Source organism: Condylura cristata, unplaced genomic scaffold (genome assembly GCF_000260355.1).
Source record: "Condylura cristata isolate star-nosed mole 26May11 unplaced genomic scaffold, ConCri1.0 scaffold00023, whole genome shotgun sequence".
In the NCBI taxonomy this organism is placed as follows: Eukaryota; Metazoa; Chordata; class Mammalia; order Eulipotyphla; family Talpidae; genus Condylura; species Condylura cristata.
In genome coordinates, this window is record NW_004567124.1 from 1,274,072 (window position 1) to 1,294,020 (window position 19,949).

Here is a 19,949-nt window from a genome sequence, read left to right on the forward strand (position 1 = left end):
GGGGACAGGGCAGCCCCCCACTGGGGCCGCTCCCCGCAGCCTGCTGACCGGCCCGGTGTGACCGCAGAGCTCTGACCTGGAGGACGGCTCGTGCAGGAGCTCCCAGGAGGTGCGTCCAGGCACCTGGACACAGCGCCCGCCCCCGCCTGGGAGGCGGACACTCCCCACCGCCGGCGCCCCGGCCTGCCCCGAGTTGGGGCCTGTCTGCTGTGCCCCCAGGCCGCCCAGGCCCCTGAGAAACGTGGGCAGTGGTGCCGGTGGGAGTTGCCCGGCCAGGGGGTGGGCAGTGTGGCCCAGCCCCCCGCTGGGGGTGGTCTGACCGCCCCCCGCCCTCGTCTCTTCGAAGCTCATGCCCGCCCGGGACCTGGAGGAGGATGGCCAGCTCTCCGACAAGGGTGAGGAGGGGGTGGCCACTTTGGGCACCTGTGTGGGTGGGGGGGTGCACCCCGTCCACCCACCTTCACAGCCCCACTTTAGACAGAGAAACAGACTCAGAAGGATAGGAGACCCCGAGCTCCCCTTGCCGGGGTGCCAGCTCTCAGTCCTCCACTCTGGGCTGAGCCTAGCACCCTATCCCCACCAGGCGCTCAGGAGCTGAGCGCAGGCGGCAGGGGGCCCCGCTAGGGAGGGCCCAGAGCAAGGGGGGCAGGAGGGGCCGGCTGAGGTGGGCCCGGAGCGCCCTCTGCTGGTGCGAGGGGGGAGGCGGGGGAGGGGGGCTGCAGGGCCGGGGACACCCAGACCTCCTGGGGACCAGGCCTGGCTAAAGGGAGCCAGGGAGAAGTGGGGGGCTGTGCCGCACTGCCCAGACCGATGGGAGGCCTCCCCCTGCGGGCAGGTGCACCCGGAGCCCCCCGGCCGGGCAAGAGGCGGCCCCTGTGTTCCCAGCCCGGCCTGGGGCCCCGGACCGGTCCCAGACCCTGCCGCCTGCCTCTGCGCGGGGTGGGCTCAGAGGGCGGGGCGGGGCGGGCCCAGGCGCCCCTGAACAGCGGGTGGGCGGCGTCTCCACCGGGGTCCTCGTGGCCACGTGCCAGGGACGATGGGGAGGCCACGCCAGCTTGACTGCCCCCCCCCGCAGGCACCCCCGCTGGCAGAGAGAGCCCGGAGCAGCCCTTTGGGGCTCTGCAGAAGGAGCGGCTCTCGCTGACCACCACCGTGAGTCTCGATGCCCGGCGGCCCCCGGGCCCTGGCCGGCCGTGAGCGCCGCTTGCAGGCCAGGGGTGGGCACAGGGCCGTGGCTCACAGGCCCAGGGGTGCAGTGCCTGGATCCCCCTTGCTTGGACAAAGCAGTGGGGGAAGAGGGCCGGCCATGGGGACTGGGCTGCCCGCCGGGCCAGCGCCCGCGGGGGTTACGGCGTGGCCCACTGTAGTGGAAGGGACTGGGCTGGGCCCTCGGGGCTGCAGCCCGGCTGAGCGGGGCGCCCCTCCTCCAGCACACGGGCCGGGCCGGCGGGGAGCCCCCGGAGAAGGAGCGGCGGCGCCTCAAGGAGAGCTTCGAGAACTACCGCAGGTGGGCCGGCGGGCGGCGGCGGGGAGGGCGGGGGGGGGGGAGGGAGGGAGCGAGGGGGCCGCTGGCCGCCCGCCTCAGTCAGACGCGGCTCCACTCCGGCCTCCGAGAGAAAACAGTCCCCAGCGCCACCTCCACGGCCGCTGCTACCGCTACTGAGCCAACAAAGGGGCGTGCGTCACCGCGTCGCGCTGCGTCGTCGCGTCACTCCTCGGGGCGTCAGCGCGCCCCGCCCCGCCGCCCCTGCGTGGAGTGCGGGGAGACCCCACCGTTCTATCGGCCGGCCCCGGGGAGCGGAGCTCCGCTAACCTCGGTGTTTCGGTTCCGGCCGCGGTCGCTCCGAGGGTCGGGCGGAGACCAGGGGACCCTGTTTCTGAGGAGGTCGCCGCGGGCTCGTCTACGAGAAAGGAGCCCCCCCGAACCCACCAGGTGGTGGTTTGAGCCGCAGGCTATGGGCTCCGGTCCCTGGTAGCCTGCGGGTGGGGAAGGCGGCCTCCCTTCCGGGCCCTAGAGACTTCCCGCGCGCCCTACAGTAGTGCCGGGAAGTCCTCTGCTGTGGAGCTAAAACTCCTGTAGCCCGGCTTATTAAATAGAAATCTGTTTTGGGGGGGAACCTCTACACTGTGTCACAGGTGAGCCTTATTTTGAGGCGTTATCTTGATTCTGTACATTGCTGCCGACGTGCCCTGGGTTTTAAATTTCTCCAGTGACGTCATTTTTGAAAGCGTTTCCTAAACTGAACTCCATAAACTCCTAGTGAGGGCCCTAACCCACGCAAACTGTCTGTCCGTAAGATATGAACAGCGTGTAAGGGCTTTACAAATTACTTCACAGCCTCAGTACCCAACTTACACATGGATCTCAGAACGAGAAAGGGCCAAGACCAGAGAAACACACGCCCTGTTTTAGTTTGAGTGACCTAAAACATCCATCATAGCAATGATTTATAATGCATAATATGTACTGTGCGGGCAGTGATAGAAATATCTGCAAGGACCAAATATAGTAGAAAGTGCATATCTCTCTTCTGGTGATGTGATGTCTGAGCTGAGTGTTGGTGAGAGTGGCCAAGAGTTTAATAGGGAAGATGGTCTAACCTGAGATAGTAAGAGGTTTTTAAAGTAGCTTCGTTTGGGGAACTTAAAGTGCAAGTGTTGTACAGACAAAGTATTAGGCAAATACTAGATAAGTATTTCAGGTTAGTACGAGTATGTTATGCCATTCTAAAAGAGTGAACTGATTGTCTTTCTAAGTTAAGCCAGAGAAGCGGTCTGAAGGGAGGCATGAGAACACGCCCACTTGGAACTGGCCAGATTAAAAATCTTTTCAATTGGAATCCCTTGTTAATAAACCATATTGTTTACGCTATTAATTTTAAAAAGTGAAAAAATTCCTTTAAAATGTAAATAAACCTCTATTTAAAAAAATTTAAGTAATCACATTTACCAAGATATTTCAGGATTTGCAAAATTAAACCTTTTACCATTAATGCTGGTAGGTCTTGGTTCTGTTTTTGGTTCGCAGTTCTAAATTGTTGCCACAATTGGTATACCCTAAGGACTGGAGCAACCCTCCTTTCCACCTGTCTTCATTGTTATATGTTATTTGTTATAGAGAGAAAAGTCAGTAGCACTTGTCCAGACCCTACTTTTTAAAAAAATATTTATTTATGCATACAAGAACTGGGGTATAGGCCAGAGGTGTGGGAGGTGAGAGGATTCACCAGAGACAGAGTGGGGAGCAGAACAGGTAAATCTACTGAAATACACTTCTGAGGGGAGCAATAGGAGAGACAGGAGAGGTCTGCTGCGCCATGAGGGTCAGCTCCTTGGCGTGGGATCCAGTTCATACTGCAGTGACTGTAGATAGTTTCATAGTGCTATACTTTAACCCCTTGTGCCACAGGATGCCCCCCAAAACCCTACTTTTTGCCCCATCTTTCTTTTCATTGAACCCTTATCTTGAATGAACCCTATCATTCATATCCTGTCCTTTGGTACTAGAGCAACTGACCAGTAGTAGAGAAATTTATAGAACTACATGCATTCTATTACTAAGTTCCTATCACCTCAGCACCACCACCAATCCTTTTACATTTTTTGAAAGCACCAAATCCAAGTCACTAAACCATCAGGGAGCTAACTGACATTTTTTTAAATTGGTCTTTCACTCTAGGAATCCTTTCAAAACTTCACCAGTTTTCTTAAACCCTAATACTCCCTAGTACTTCTCTTAAAGTACATGAATTTATAGCACAGAGAAATTTGAAATCACAAGGAACAATATGAGTGAAACATACCTGGTTAAGCAAAGAAGAGAGTGTTAAGGGATAAAGTCTGAGAAGGCAAATCAAGGCATTGTTGAAATGGCAAACACTAAAGGAATTTAAGCAGAAAACAAGCTATGATCTGTGGGTAATTTTGATTTTTAAAGAACTATGGTTGCTTTGTGGGAAATGGACTATGAAAGCAGAGACCAATTATAAGCCAATTGCAACAGTACAGGTGAATAACAGGTTGGGGTAAGGTTTTAACTGTAGAGGTCATGAAAAATAGCCAGATTCAGGTATAATTTGAAATAGAGTCAACAGACGTGGTGGTGATTTGACAGACGCTTGATAGAGGGATCAAGGATGCCCGCTAGATTTGAGGCTTGAGCAAAACGGGGTCCTCTCACTGAAACAGTAAATTTGACATGCTTATGAGACATTGAAGTAGAGATGTTGAGTACAAGTTCATTACTAAAGTTCAGAAGTTAGAACTGGGGGCAGAATTTAACCAGAGTTGATGTCAACAATATTGGGAGGCAGGATTAGGCTAGTGGTTAAGAGTTTAGACCTGTCAGGAGGCAGAACTGAATTGTCTCTACCCCTCCAGTTGCTCTCTTTAATCTTCAGTACATTATTGGACATCTCTGAACCTTACTTTGGAGAATTCTATTCTCACTTACAGTATTTTTGCATCAACTGAAATAATGTATTTAATGTGCTGTTAAGTGCTCACAAAATAAGAGCTTTTTAAAAGGGTAATAAGTCACCTTGTATTGTCTGTGTAAAACTTACCTGTTGGATTTATAACTTTTTCATTGACTATATTAATTGTGCCTGTATGTACATAGCCAGTATCAAAGAAAATTGGCTTGCTTTTTTTCTCAGAAATTTTTTCCATATTCTAATGATTTTTTTTTTTCAGTCAATTTCATGATCAGTATCAGAGTGCTTCTGAATTGTGGGGTCTTTTATTCATGGACTAACCTTTATAACTAGTGTCTCAGTAGCACTAATTTCATTAACATTTTGGGAGCTATCTTAGAATCAGGTTAGGTTATAGTGCTATTTAAGGAAACCAGTATAACAACTTCTCTCTGGCCCCAAATTGGCCAAGGGATGACCCACATACAATGTTTTTTTAAATGACTTGATCTTAAGGTAGTGCCTGTGTTATTGTTTTCTTTGCTATGATGATTACTAGGTATGGTGATTACAGTAGAGTGTAAACAACAACAAGACAAGGCCCTTGAAAAAGAAAATAGGCAAGTTAATATTCCCTTGGTGCCAAACGAATCATTATTGATAATTCAGTACTCCCATTATCCCCATGTACTTGTAGGTAAACAAATATTAGTGCACATTTATTAAATATCTACTCATGCAGCAAAACTCCATAAATATTTATATGCTCACCAAATGGTTATGAATGAAGTACCAACAGAAAGAAAATTAAAAAGCAAATGTTTTTTTAGTGGGCAGTGATTTTCAAATAAATAGAAATTAAAATAGCACTGGATTTTTCTAAGGGCAAACAAGGCCCTCAAAGGGCATGCCGCTAAAAATTCTTGCATATCTGTAATTAAAACACTGACTCTAAAATGATATGGAAATAAATTGTTTTTTGCCATTTTGTTTATAAAATTTGCTTTTCTCTTTTTTATTGAGTAGCATTGGTTTCCAACACTGTATATTATTCAGAGGCACAGGAGCAAGTCTTCAGGTGCATGTCACCAACTACACCTACCACCAAGGTACCCACCGTCCTCCATTATAGTCCATTGTGCCCACTCACCACTTTGTTTTCTTTTCTCCTCCCCATTGCTGCCTCAATACCACAGTTTTATTTCTAGAATTAGTAATCGATTTATTTTTTTCTGCTAGGTTTATTTTGGTTTTCTATATTCAATATATAAGTCACATCATCTGGTATTTTTCTTTCTTCTGATTTATTTTGCGTAGCATGATCCCCTCCATCTGCATCTGTGTTGTCATAGATGGCAAGAGTTTATCCTTTTTTCAGCTGAGTAATATTCCATTGTGCCTATATACCACATCTTCCTGATCTACTCATCTGTCTTTGGGTACTTAGGTTGTTTTCATAACTCAGCTATTGTAAATAATACTGCAATTAACATGGGAGTGCATATATCCATACAAATTGATGTTTTGGATTCTTTTGATAAATATCTAGGAATGGAATTTGCTGGATCTATTGATAAGTCTATTTTTTAATATTTTGGGAACCGTCTATTCAATTCTTTATGGGAGCAGAACAAATCTGCATTCCCACAGTGTTCAGGTGTTTCCTTTTTTCCATATCCTTGCAACATGCTGTTTCTGGTCTTTTTGATGTGGACTGTTCTCACAAGTGTGAGATGGCATCTCATTGTGATTTTGAGTTGCTTCCCCTAATGATAAGTGATGAGCATTTTTTTCATGTGGGGGGAAGAAGTAAAGTTCTTCTCAAACAGAAATTGAGAGTATTTGCTAACACTAGACCTTCCCTATAGGAAATGTTGAAAGGGGCTCTCTTTGGGAAATCCATAGAAAACTGAACAAGAAACTTAGGTATGAGCAGAAACTATAAATAAAGTGGCAGTAACAAACTTTCCTCTATCATTAATCACCCTACAATGTAAATGAACTGAATTAATTCATCAAAAGACACAGGGGGCCAGTTGGATCAGAAAATAAAGCCAACTTTTTCCTGTCTCTGGAAGACTCATCTGAATTCCAAAATTAAACATAGACTCAAAATAAAAGTTTGGAAAATAACCATACAAGCAAATGCCCTCCCTTCCCAAAAATGTAGGGACATCTGTATTTAGATAAGTAGACTTCCAGCTAAAAAAAGGTAATAAGAGATAGATATGAATACTATATAATGATTAAGGGATTAATACACCAGACAGCTGTAACTTTCATCAACTTATATATATATATATATATATATATTTATATATATATATATATATATATATGTCAAATGAAGGAATAGCAAAATATGTAAAGCAACTATATAAGGCAACTGAATAAACTAGATGACATGGACATATTCTTAGAAATCTACAACCTCCTGAGACTGAATCAGAAAGAAATAGAAACCTGAACAGACCAAACAAAAAGAAATTGAAACTGTAATCAAAGTCTCCAAAAAAACCCAAAAACTTAGACCCAGGTGGTTTCACTTATGAGTTCTACCAAACTTTCAAAATGAACTAATACTTAAGTCTTATCAAACTCTTCTCCAAAATAGAGAAAGATGGAATGTTTGCAAACACATTCTGTGAAGCCAACATCACTCGGATACTAAAATCCGAAAAATCCAAAGAAAATTATCCCTGGTGAACATAGATGTAAAAAATCCTATAAAACTTGTTTTAATGCAGCATTTTTTTCTTTTGTTCTTTAATGTCTAGTAATTCCTTTTACCAGGCAGGGAATAAGAAAATAAAAGAACTAAATTTTAGTATAAATTTGAATTTTAGCAAAAGTGCTTTAAAAGCATCTGTGTACTTTTGTTACAAACAACATTTACAAGTTACACCATTGTTGAGAGGTAGCTCTTATTATACCTGTTCTATGTGGTAAATAATGAGACTTAAAACAACTGTGGTTAGATGCATCATTAGAAGTCTGGCAGAGATAATACTAACCAAAATTAGAACTCAAGCTTCTTTATGCAACTCTTTTGCTAAGATAAACTTCACCTCATCTTTCTTCTAGAATATGGGGTCTGTATACTTAATTAGCAAACCTAGATTTTACACAAATAATTATAACGTGGTAACACTAGAACTAGAAATAGAGTACATAGATACAATTAGAAAAGATACAAAACCATAATGTCTGAGTTCCCCATAATTGCTAGAGACATTTTTTTAGCCAGATTGTGTGCTTACATTTAAGGAAAAAGTAGCAAATGATTCCCCTCTCCCATAGATGGACATATACTTGTCCATATATTTGACAGCCACTTAAAGCAGAAATTTTTTTCAAAAGAAAAGCTTCTCTATGGTTCACAATAGCTCTAGTTTATTGGGTTATGAATGTAATTGAATGAATGGGGAAAGAGTGGTCAAATATGTTCTTGAATCTATTGTTTCCCAGAGTAGGTGCATGTATTTTAGGTTTGTGTCTTAGGACCCTGTGAAGTTGGAGTTCTTCATTTTATAGATGAAGAAAAGGCTCAAAGATAAACAGCAATTTGCCAAAGTTCACAACAGTGACAGAACTTTGATTCAAATTCAAGTTTTCAGAATTCAAGGCCACTCTTTTTACCATACAATTCTCAATAATTGTAATAAGATCTTATTCCTATTCTAAAATGTGCCTCTTGTCCAGATTGTCAGCATTAATAATAGGCCATATTTGTTCCTCCTGAAAATATATAATGAAAGTAGTTTATTGAATAAATGCATATATTTTCCATTATTCACAAAGTCCTATTTTATTTTTATAGATAAGCTGTAACATTTTTAATGAAGACTTGAAACACATAGTCATAATTTGGGGGATCAACCTATCAAAAGTTATTTATTAATGTCTATCAAGTACAAAGCTCGTTTATAGGCTTCTGGAGAAATACAAAAGAACCCTGCTATTTAGACATTCTAATTTATTCTAGATGAAGAGGCAAAAATCAAAACAAACAACAAGTTATAAAAATAACTGTATAGATGAAAAGATGTTTAAAGTCAAGAAGAATGGCACAGAAAATAAGTACTAGAGAAGTTCAAAGGAGACCATAGTCACTGGACTGGGGTATACTAAGAAAGCTCTATATGCTGGACTTTCCATACCTTCATGCCTTTGTACATGTTTTTCCTTTGCATGACATTTTCCCCATTATTCTTTACTCTCATCTAATCTATATACTCAGGATAACTGTTTTTTTCTATCCATTTCAAACCTGGTATTTGACTCCTACAACATGAGTCATCTAGGTACGTCACATCTCAAACAAACTTTCAATTTTTTTAAAAGATTTATTTATTCATGCATACAAGAGTTAGGATACAGGCTAGTGAAGCAAGGGGTGAGAGGATTCACCAGAGACAGAGAGGGGAACAGAATTGGCAGGCTGAGGGGAGCAGTAGGTGAGACAGAAGTCTGCTATTCCATATGGGTCACCTCACTGGCCAGGGTTTGAACTCGTGATATGCTGCTGTGGCTGTGGATTGCTTCATAGTATTGTGTCTAACCCCTTGCGCCACCAGGGAGGCCTCCAGTATCCAACTTTTGATAATGGAATGAATTAACATAAATCTAGAACTCTTAGCCAATACATGTTGTTTTCTTGCCTTTAAGTGTGCTAAATCTTACTAATATTTTATCAGCATTGGTGTTCTTATTCTCCCAGGTCTTGTGAAAGCTTGAAGGTTATGTGGACAAAGCCTGATGTCATGTCTTCCACAGAGCCCTTTTCGAGGGTTTCTCCAGGACAAATGCCCATCTCACTTCTAAAATGCCCAGTGGGACCTCAACTTTTAATACTTCAGGGGAAGGAAGGATTGATGCTGGAATTCAACATACTAGACATAGCTGATACAATGCAGCTTGGTGGTGAATAAGAAAAGGAGCAGGAAGTGAAAAACAAATGCCTTAAGTATGTCACGCCTGATATGAAAACAGCAGCACCAACTGGCAGATCCACCTCACCCCCCACAGCTTTTAGAAATGAAATCACTTTTCATTCTTTTGTTTTTGATTTTGTCTTGTTTTTGGTTTGACTTTCTTGGGTTTATATTTTTATTTGTTTTGTTGGAGACATTATCACATTTTAAAAGGTATAGTCACCTCTTCCAGCTCCAGGAACCAGATGACACTCCTCACAGTTATTTTGCAATGTGGCAAGAACTGGTTTTTCTATTCTCTCTATGCAACTATACCCTCACAGACATCATCAACAAAGTAATAATGGAGGACTTGTGGTGCATGACTTCTTGTCCAGAATTCTTTGTAAGCTGATTCATATTTTGCTTTCATGAAAGGATAATTCAACATGTTGTATGCATGATTTGACTCTTGAATGCTAAAGCTCTGAACAGAGTTCCCATTTAAAATCTTTTCAAAGGTCAATAAAATAATTAAGTCATTACTGTATTCCTAAATGGATAGTCCAAAGGTTTTTACCATAGTTATTGATTGGCATATTTTCATACATAAAGTAAATTAAGGTATATGTAGGCACATTTTTTTTTGTGAACTATAACAAATTTCATAGATGGGCTATACGGTTTTGAAGGAAATAGACATGTAAACCATTAATTATAAGTACTATAATAAAGTATGATCTAAAATTTTGGAGGAACAAGATGAGCATCTCAGTGTGGGAGACACACAAGTGTGTAATGGCGAGCTCTCTAGGAGCAGTGTGACCTGAACTGAGTATTGAAGGCAGACAGGCAATGCTGTTCTGAAAACAGGGAGTCTCTTCATGTGTATGTAAATGTGGAAGAATGTGGCATATTTGAACCATGATCTCTTTGGGAAACTGCCAGTAGGTTAGTGTGCCTGAAACTTTTTACATACACACCCAAAAAATAAATTTTTCCCTCTTAGAAGTAATATTGCCCATGTTGAGAATATACGCACTAGACTAAGGTAATCACTTTCAAAGTCTATGATTGGCAGTCATATTCGAGTTTCAGAATTTTGGTAAATATCAAAAAAAAAAAACAAATATAATTTAAAAATTAAACATCTTGAGCTAAAAATAAAAGCCACCATATTATATGAAGAGATAAAATAATTGGGTAGGGGCCCTCCCTGGTGGCGCAGCGGTTAAAGCACTGCACTAAGAAGCTTAAGCCAATTCCGCATGAGTTCGATCCCGCCTGCCTGCCCCGGAGATCCACATGGCGAGGCAGACCTCTCCTGACCCGCCCGCTGCTCCCCTCAGCAGTGTACTTCGTCCATCTGCCTGTTCTGCTCCCCACTCTGTTCCTGGTGAATCCTCTCACCCTCCGCATCTCTGGCCTGTACCCCAGTTCTGTATGAATAAATAAATCTTTAAAAAAAAAAATAAAAAAAAAATAATTGGGTAGGGCCCTCCCTGGTGGCGCAGAGCGGTTAAAGCACTGCACTAAGAAGCTTAAGCCAATTCCGCATGAGTTCGATCCCGCCTGCCTGCCCCGGAGATCCACATGGCGAGGCAGACCTCTCCTGACCCGCCCGCTGCTCCCCTCAGCAGTGTACTTCGTCCATCTGCCTGTTCTGCTCCCCACTCTGTCTCTGGTGAAGCCTCTCGCCGCCCCTGAGCCTCTGGCCTGTACCCCAGTTCTGTATGCACAAATAAATAAATCTTTAAAAAAAAAATAATTGGGTATGCTCATGTAGGCTGAACTCAGGCCTGACACATTGTCCAAAGTCTGGGGAGTATATTCATAACATAGGCTGTGATAGGAAGGAGAGAGTAGAAAATCATTTGAAGCCATAACCATGATGTTGATGAAAGAGAATCTCAAGTGTTTAAATTACTTCAATTTTAGCCCACTCTAATAAACTTTTACTGACATTTACTTGTTTGTTTGTTTATAATGTATCATTTTACATCCTTCTTTAGTTTTTCACAATTAGGATTTGTTCCCTCAGGCATGGTCAACACATCCTGACATTCTTATCCTATGCAGAATTATGTTTGTCCTTTGAAATATGTAATTAATTCTCTGAGAATGGTTAATTCACTCACATGATATATATACAAGCCAGATGTGTATAACAACCAGAAAATTCAGTGTACACGTTTTCATTTTAGTCCTCAATCTAGAATTAAGAATCCAAATGCTATGCTATTTTTTATTTCATATTGATACTCACTTATAAATTTAATCAAAGCTAAAGTATACACGCCAGGAAAAATCTGAATTTTCCTGACCTATAGGAAGAGGAACTGAGGTTGATCTCTAGTCAGCAGCCTGTGAAGAACTAAAGTCTCAGAAGAAAATGAAAGTCTTGATTCAAAAGTTTATGAGGAGCAAAATCCTGCCAATGATCACACAAGTGAGCTTGGAAGATCTTACTGTCTAGTATTCAAGTAAGACTACAGCCCTGCTCAATGCCTTTTTGCCAACTTGTGAGAGATTCTGAAACAGGGACCCGTTTGAATCTACACAGATTCTCACCCATACTTTAAGATAACAGACTTTTGTTGTTAATTGAATTCTCCCTCACCCCAAGAATATCTCCTTTTAAATGATCAACTGTTCAAAAGATGCCAGAATAATTGGTTAAATTATACCTATTATGTACTGCCTTCATAACACTCATCAGCCTTGTATAATGTCTTCCCTCTGAGTTGATAAATTACACAAGGGTAGAGAATATTCTTGTTGTTTGTTCCTATAGTTTACCTATACATGACAGTTTTCAAATATTGAGAAGGCATATAGTAAATAAGCTGAAAATTTACTTTATTCCCCCCATAATTCATTCTTTCTATTATATCCCTACCCTATCCTGTAGATAAAAGTAAAATCTAGATATAAAAATTTAAGTATATGGGCCCTCCCTGGTGGCACAAGGGGTTAGGATGCAGCACAGCAAGTGAGTCACAGCTGCTTCAGAGCGAGTTCAATCCCCATCCCTGAGAGTTGATCCACATGGCTTGGCAGACCTCTCCTGACCTCCCTGCTGTTCCCCTCAGCAATGTACTTCCTCGACCTGCTTGGTCCTTCTCCCCACTCTGTCACTGGTGCATCCTCTCACTGCCCTGGCTCCTCTGGCCTGTTCCCCAACTCTGTATGCATAAACAAATAAATCTTTAAAAAAAATTAAGTATAAGGAAAGAAAACATAGAATGTATAGAAGAAATATTGGTGAATATTTAGTCATCTGGCAGTAGGGATATCCAGGATAGTACAATAATTATAAGGAAAAAGATTAATAGATGTGACTACATAATTAAAAGCTTCCGCCCACAAAAATAGACATAAAAGACAAAGATGACTGGGAAAAATACTTTCAACATATGACAGAGAGTTTATTTTTAATGTATAAATATCTCATAGAAACAAGAAACATATATACTAATGTTCAGGGGGTTAACAGAGACATAGGGGAAAGTATAAATGTCCAATAAATGAATGAAATTAAGATATGATTCCATCTTCACCTTTTAAATGGCAGTGATATAAAATGCTAATACTGACTTTGAGGGGGAGAAGCAGGGCTGGAATAACAATTAGATGTGCTAATTGGAACAACTTTCAGAGGGTAATTTGTAAGAAAAATCTAAAAATGACCACATCATAACACTAGTAACTTTACCTTGGGAAATATATATGTAAAAGTACCAGCAAAATGATTAAGAAATTTACTAGGTGGGCACTTTATAATATAAAAAACTAGAGAGCTGTCTGTGGTGTAGCTGTGTATTTGTATGAGTGAGTTAATGGTATTTTTAAAACTTTATTAAGCTTCATGCATTTTAAGTGCACAATTCAGTGATTTTTAAAATAAGTCTACAGAGTTGTACAACCATCACATTTCAGTGAAGAGGTCTTCCCCTTTCTTATTTTCCTGTATTTTTATACTTCTACAATAAATGTGTATAGCTACTAAGTCTTAAAATTCTCCCTTTACTATTGACTTCTCTGAAAAAGAAGAGGCAAGAGAGAAAATGTCAAAATAACTATGGTGGTAGTTAAAAGACTTATCCAAATGAAAAAGGTAGCAAATAAGTACACTTTAATTCTTAGCGGGATTAAAGACTCAGAGGCGAAATAGTTTGTTTTCACTTTGTATAAGTGTGCCCGTTTGTGAAGGCACACTTCGCTGTCCCTTATTATCTCCACCTAACCTTTCTCTGACCTAGTTGACCCTCTCAATACACTTCACCTTATATAATGAGTTTTAGTTCTGGAGCTATTAAAATTCCCAATTCAACCTTTATTTTTAAAAGTTAATGAAAATAGGCTTCAGACACATAAGGAAAACTAAATTTAAGAAATAAATAAGAATTGGAATATGCAATAAAGAAAAATGATAACAGATTAGATTGTTCAAAGACCAATGTGCAATGAGCTATTGATGATAGCTATAGAAATAAAATATTATGTATTTTAACACCAATTTCTTGGGCAAAACTACCATCATTTCCCACCTTTAAATATCTTATACCATCCTTGAGAAATGAGATCTAAAAATGCCAGAAAAAATTGAGATGAGAATTGAATTTTTCTAAAGTTTGGCCCTATCCAAACACATTTTGCTTTACAGAAATAGGAGAAGAATATATAACTCTGTTTGTATGGCCATAGGACAGCTGGAGGAAGATGGATAGAGACACAAACTAAAATACAAATGTCCAATAAATGACATCAAAGGCCAACTTTGTTATTGAAGTGGAAATTAATAATAAGATTCCAAATCACCTATCAAAATGGTAGAGAGTTCATAAAATGCAAACTTCACTGTTAGTATGTTAATCAGTGCTAGAATAAGTATGAGTAAATGGAAGAGAAAGGTGTAATGCCAAAGCCCTTCCATGTAAGGAAAAGTAAAATCAAAGGCACAATTTTCACATAATAGGATCATAGAATATTACGAAATAAGATACTAGTCATCTCTATTTCAACCTCTGCATTTTAGGAATGAGAAAGTTGGATAATTATGGTTCACCCATGTTCATATTAACTTAAATCAAAATGCTAATTTCTTCTTAATCTATTGCTTCTTTTAATCCTTATTCTCATAGGAGACATTATAGTTGTAGGCATAGAGTCTATAACTTTATGGAATCAAAGTGTTTGGTCAAATCCTGGGTCACCCCCTAAATAATCTTGCTTAAATCTTTCTAGGTCTCATCTCTAAGCTGGAGGAACTAACAGAACTTTATAAGTATGTGAAGATTGAGATATTATATGTAAAATGTTTAATACACTATCTGGTACATGGCAAGCATTCAATAAATATTGGCTATTTACTTTTCAGTATAAATCAAGTTTTTACATGATAACTTGATGAGTAGGAGTATGACTATAAAAATAGTAGGACAAGGGGTCAAAGAAGTTGAATTGTGGTGGAAGCTGTGAAGAGAGAAGGAAGCATGGAGTGGAGAGGCAAATTATGCTCTAAGACTGACTTAGAGCAACATGCCCGAAGGCAGCTAGATCACAAGAAAATTCTATTTGTCTGTTGGTCCAGCTATCCAGTTTTGTTTTGTTTTTTTTCAGGCCTAGTTCAAATATTTGCTGAGATACAATTTCTGAAAGAATATGGACTAGCAATTATTCTGCAGACCAGAATAATTACTTCAGAGAATCACACTCTGATCAGAGTAGGTTGGAGAATATACATTTTTTGAAAGATTTATTTTATTTACTTGTGCACACATGAAATATGGTATAGGTCAAAGGTGTGGGAGTGGGGAGTGGTAAGAGGATTCATCAGAGACAGAGTGAGGAGCAGGACAAATCTGCTGAAATACTCTGCTGAGGGGAGCAATTGGTGAGACAGGAGAGGTCTGCTGCGCCATATAAGTCACTTCCCTAGCTGACCAGGTATCAAACTCAAATCTCAGGGGCTGGCAATACCTTGATAGAGCTGAGAGTATAAACCCTGCAGCACCAGAGAAGCCCGAGAAGATTTTAATTTTTTTTAATGCAATACCTTTTTCTTACATTGTGGAACTTACACTGTTTTGGATAATGTAGGATTTGTCCCCTCAGGTGTGATCACCATAGTTCTCTCACCACCACAGCACCCCTAGACCATCATGGGCCCTTGTTTTCTTCTCTCCCCTTTGCCCTGTTTTCACTCCTCTCTTGTCCCTTCTTTTCTGCTAGGGGAAGGACTTTCCTAAAAACTAAAAGTTTAAACCTTGTGTTTTCAAAAAACAGTTGCTCCTTAGTTCTCTACAGGGAGACCCAGAAATGGTATTGGGAACAAAGACTGGAGAAAGGTGAAATTTCTGGACAAAGTTGAATGTTGCTCAGGGAGACCCAGAAATGATATTGGGAACAAAGACTCGAGAAAGATGAAATTTCTGGACAAAGTTAAATGTTGCTCCATAAAAAGAGTGGGATCACAAAGTAAAAGAGGACATAGGAAAAAGAGTTAGGAAAGTCAAGCATTTGTGACAAGAGGTTGGGGTCCATGGAACAAAAATGGTTTTTATTTTATTAAGAACAAGTTGATTTAGGGCCCTCCCTGGTGGTGCAATGAATTAAAGTACAGCACTATGAAGCTACCCACAATGACTGCAGCAGGAGTTCAAACACCCTGCCCCGAAGGTGACCCACATAGTTCAGCAGACCTTTCCTGTCTCACCTGCTGCTCCCCTCAGCAGTGTACTTTGTCAATCTGCCTGTTCTGCTCCCCACTCTGTTTCTGGTGATTCCTCTCACTGCTCCTGCACTTCTGGCCTGTACCCCAATTGTGTATGCATAAAGAAAGAAATCTTTAAAAAAAAAAGTTGATTTAAATGCAGTTTAAGTCACTGTGTTGCTACAATATGTTCTCTCTTTCCCAAAACATTTAGGTAAGCAAGCTTCACACTGAAGACTTGTTAACTGATTTTTCTTCTAGGTGAAGTCATTCTTTTCAAGAATGAACTCATGTTTTCTCAACTCTGAGCAGCTTCCCCTCCTTAAGCTTTTCTGAGCAGCTTTCCCTCCTTAAGATTGAATTGGGTGGCCATGCCTCTTTTGTGCCATAAGAATCCCTTAGACCTGGATTTATCTCTTCATGCTTATTGCCTCCCCCCATCACACAGAGAACTTACTCATAAATGTTCAATTAGCCTTTGTTAAAGTTCTGAAGGCAGAAAATGGAGGATATATGAAGTAATCAAAGAGCTGGTGCATCCACTATTTTATTTTTATCAATCTCAAATATCTACTCTTCAGTAGGTATCCCTACCGCCAGGTAATCAGCCCCCTCATCCTACCTGAAAGTTCTCAAAGTTCTCTACCCATCTAGATCTTCTCTTTGTTGTTTTTCCTTTTTCCTCTGAACTATCAAAGCATCTGCTTAGTACTATTTACTTATGTGATTACATAACTGATTTAAATAATCCAATGTAATGTATGATTGAAAAATTAACTCTTAGAGAATTTTCTCTTTAAAGCAAATATCTGTTAATTTGTATTTATAGGAAGGACTCTCTTATAATACTGACTGCCCTGTTCATCTCTACTTTCTCCTGGTTCCTTATCTAATGTTCCCAAAAGTAAAATACGAGGAAAAAAGATATCATTTGTGGAAGGCAGTCATAAAGATAATAAAAATAAGAACCAGGTAATTTGAATATGAAGAAATACACCCAGGCAGCAATAATTAGTGACTGGTTAACATGCCTAGAGTGTGTTTTCATAATGTTCTAATATTTTCAACCAAAAAAGAGCTTATGGTTTCAAAGACTATAGTCTCATAGGTGATGACATTGAAGGGCTCACTGGAATTATTTGAATCTAGATGGTTCACTGTGCCTGGGTCCCTTTACCTTTACCTTTTTCTTTCCTTCCCAGTTCTCACAAATAGTTGCAGTTAGAAAAATCTGAATTTTTATGAGAAATCTAAAAAAAGGTGAGTTGCCCAAAGTAGTTTTGGAGCTATGGAATGAATTTAATTATTTTGACTAGAATGAGGTAACTATTAAAATAACCTGAGACCATAGGGATCAACAGAAATAGCTGATCAACAATCTCTGTTGTTTATCATTTAAGGGCATAAATAGAGGGGATTGCATAGTCAACTGGTCAGTGAAGGACCATAGGTCCAAGAAAGTTGGACGTTTGCCAAAAGTCAGTTTAATAAATTAGGTGAGGACCAAAAATGAGTTTGAATTTTCAAATGGAATGCTTTTTCATTTGGCTAGAATGTTCCATTGTGTAGCTATAGGGAATCTGGAGAGATTTTGTGAACTGGACAACCCATCTATTGCCAGCCTTTCCCAGTCACAGCACACGATACCAACATGAGAACTTTTTAATAAGATTTTCATCACTTTCATTGTGATTCCTAAGATGTTGATGTCATTGACCTAAACAATACAATGACTTTTTTTCACCTATAATAATGACTTGGTGAACAAAGTGCAATCTAAAGAGTGTTCAATAGTCATTATACTGTCATCTCAGAATTACCTCTGATACTCATTCTGCTCTTCATACAGACCAACAAAGTTATCTTCAACCCTGAAACCTTGCTGCTAGACTTTTAAAAGAATATTTCTTCCTTCTATTTCCTCATAACTAAAATTATTTTTTTTGTCTTTTCATTATCATTTTCCTGAACTGAAGCTCTGCCCTCATCAGCCCTGTCTTCCATCATCTTTTTCATTCCCCACATCTCCTAGTACTATCTCTGCCTCCAGCCTTGGGTCTACTGTGTCAACATCTTCTGTTTCAGTAGCTAGCCTTGCATGAGCTATTAATCCTATTACCACTGATTCTTCCTCTATCTCTGACTCTGTCTGGGCCTCCGATTCAGTCTGAGTTTCTAGCACTTCTGGAGACTTTGACCCTGTCTGAATCTTCAGCTCTGTCTGGGTCCCTGCCTCTGATTGGGTCCTCAGTTGAGCTGCCACATTGAACTGGTTTTCTAGTGTCTGATTCATCCATGGGAAATAGCCTACATTGGTCTTATTCACTCCCACATCTGCTGAATCTATGTTATCCATCCTTGTCCTTGTCATAGGGATCATGAGGAGATTTGGATCTGGTGGAGAAACACGATAACTTATGTGACTGAATCCAGAAAGGAACCCTGGAGAAAAAGAAAATGTCAGGATCAGTGTTGTGGATTAAACTATGATCATCAGAAGAGTGGCATTGCCTTACTTATAATGGAATTTGATTAAGAATACATTTCTGAACATTTTTCTATCTTCAGGAGTTGATTAATATCCCAACTTTTCTGTAGTACAGTGTTTCTTGGAAGATATACAGGCCAACTTATTCAAGCATAAGAAGTAAATAGTAGTTTCTTTGTGTGTATATATATATTTTTTCTTTGTATATATATATATATTTATGCATACAGAACTGGGGTACAAGTCAGAGGCGCAGGGGCAATGACAGGGTCCACCCAAGATAAGATTGGGGAGCAGAACAGGCAGATCAACAAACTACACTACTGAGGGGAACAGCAGGCGGGTCAGCAGAGGTCTGCCACACCATGTGGATCACCTCCAGGACTGGGGATCGAACTCCCACTGAAGTGGCTGCAGCTCACTTGCAGTACTGTGTTCTAGCCCACTGTGCCACCAGGGAGGATCTCTTTGTATATTTTCAACAAACCATATTTAAAATTTTATTTTCAGTATCTTTTATAATGTAATGAATATATTGATGAAGTAATGTATGTATACACGTTACAACTAAATGTCTGTTTGGAATGCTTGCTGCAAAATGCTTACTAAGAGGGTGTGTAATGCAATGGTTTGCAGACCACTGTTGTAATTCATTAATTAGTAAGAATAAGTAAACCCATAGAAGGAGTGAGAAGTGTCATACTGGCAAAATTCCTATGTTATTGCTCTGCTTTGGGTTTGTAATATTATAGAGGAGCAACTGTTAAAACTTTAATTTTGAGATCCATAAAGTTGGAGAGAGTATTTGATATGACTAAAAGAGGAAAATAGTTGGCGAGGATGTGGTGAAAAAGGAACTCTCCTGAACTGCTGGTGGGAATGCAAACTAGTACAACCACTGTGGAAAAATGTTTGGAGGTTTCTCAGACTACTTAACATGGAGCTTCCCTATGACCCAGCAATCCCACTACCCAAAAGACACAAAAACATTGATTCAAAAAGATAGCTGCATCCCCATGTTTATTGCTGCTTTATCTACAATTGGAAAAACATGGAAGCAGCCCAATGCCCAAAAGTAGATGACTGGATTGAAAGATGTGGTACATATATACACAACGGAATATTATTCAGCAACCAAAAAAAAGAAACACATGTCTTTTGCAACAACTTGGATGGAGCTGGAAGAGATCATGCTTAGTGCGATAAGTCAGAAAGAAAAGGAAAAATACTGGATGGTTTCACTCATAGCAGGAGTATAATGGACCAGGCAAGAAAATAATAAGAATAATGAACAGCCATATACCAGAAACATTTTGTAGGGGTGGAGTGGGGAATGGGATCAAAAACGGGGTTGGGGAGGGAAGTGCACTGGACTATGGTGATGGCACATGTGTCACTTTGTGATGGGAAACCCATGG

The 19,949-nt window shown here is 40.6% G+C and overlaps 1 long non-coding RNA gene and 1 pseudogene across 1 annotated transcript; one reads left to right on the plus strand and one right to left on the minus strand.

Moving 5' to 3' along the window:
• Positions 1 to 66: 66 nt before the first annotated feature.
• Positions 67 to 1,508, plus strand: LOC105853992. The gene is made up of 4 exons (XR_001145722.1): positions 67 to 109; positions 347 to 395; positions 1,076 to 1,152; positions 1,431 to 1,508. It is a non-coding gene; the product is annotated as an uncharacterized LOC105853992 (long non-coding RNA).
• Positions 1,509 to 18,030: 16,522 nt separating this feature from the next.
• The window catches only part of LOC101628174, a 13,539-nt pseudogene continuing 11,620 nt past the window's right edge, over positions 18,031 to 19,949 (minus strand).